Source organism: Arachis duranensis, chromosome 5 (assembly GCF_000817695.3).
Source record: "Arachis duranensis cultivar V14167 chromosome 5, aradu.V14167.gnm2.J7QH, whole genome shotgun sequence".
Lineage (NCBI taxonomy): Eukaryota > Viridiplantae > Streptophyta > Magnoliopsida > Fabales > Fabaceae > Arachis > Arachis duranensis.
This window is the reverse complement of record NC_029776.3, coordinates 15,105,110-15,105,672: the sequence shown is the minus strand read 5'-3', so window position 1 is coordinate 15,105,672 and position 563 is coordinate 15,105,110.

Sequence of the window (563 nt, the reverse complement as noted above, 5' to 3'; positions counted from 1 at the left end):
TTATGTATATTTAATATTTAATATATATTTTATATGAGTGATTTTGATTGATTTTAAGTGTGTACATATATATAAATTTTTTTTTTTGTAAATTATATATATAATAACTTTAAAATTATGTAAGTATTAGATTAAAATGAATAATTTATAGGGAATAATGTGTATCCACTATACACTATTTATAAACAATTGAGGAAGCTGCTATGTCATTTTGTTAGAGATCGTATGATCTCTCATAATGCGTTGCAGAAAGATTCGTGGCTTTGTGCGAAGAGAATTGAGGTGAGAAAGATAACGAAACAAATAAAAAAAAGAAAAGAAAATTGCTTGCCTAACTTTTTATTTTTTTAACTTTCCTACACAAATACAAAAGGTGAGTGTCACATTTTCACCTCTTATCTTTTAGACAAATTAAACACAAATATTTTAGGCACCATAGAATTTTTCATAAAAAAATATTGTTAAAAGAAATAAAATATTTTTCAGTTGATTTTTTTGTTATAGAAAAAATGTTGGTGTTGTACAATGAAATAGGCTTATCAACAAAATTTTCATTGCTATGA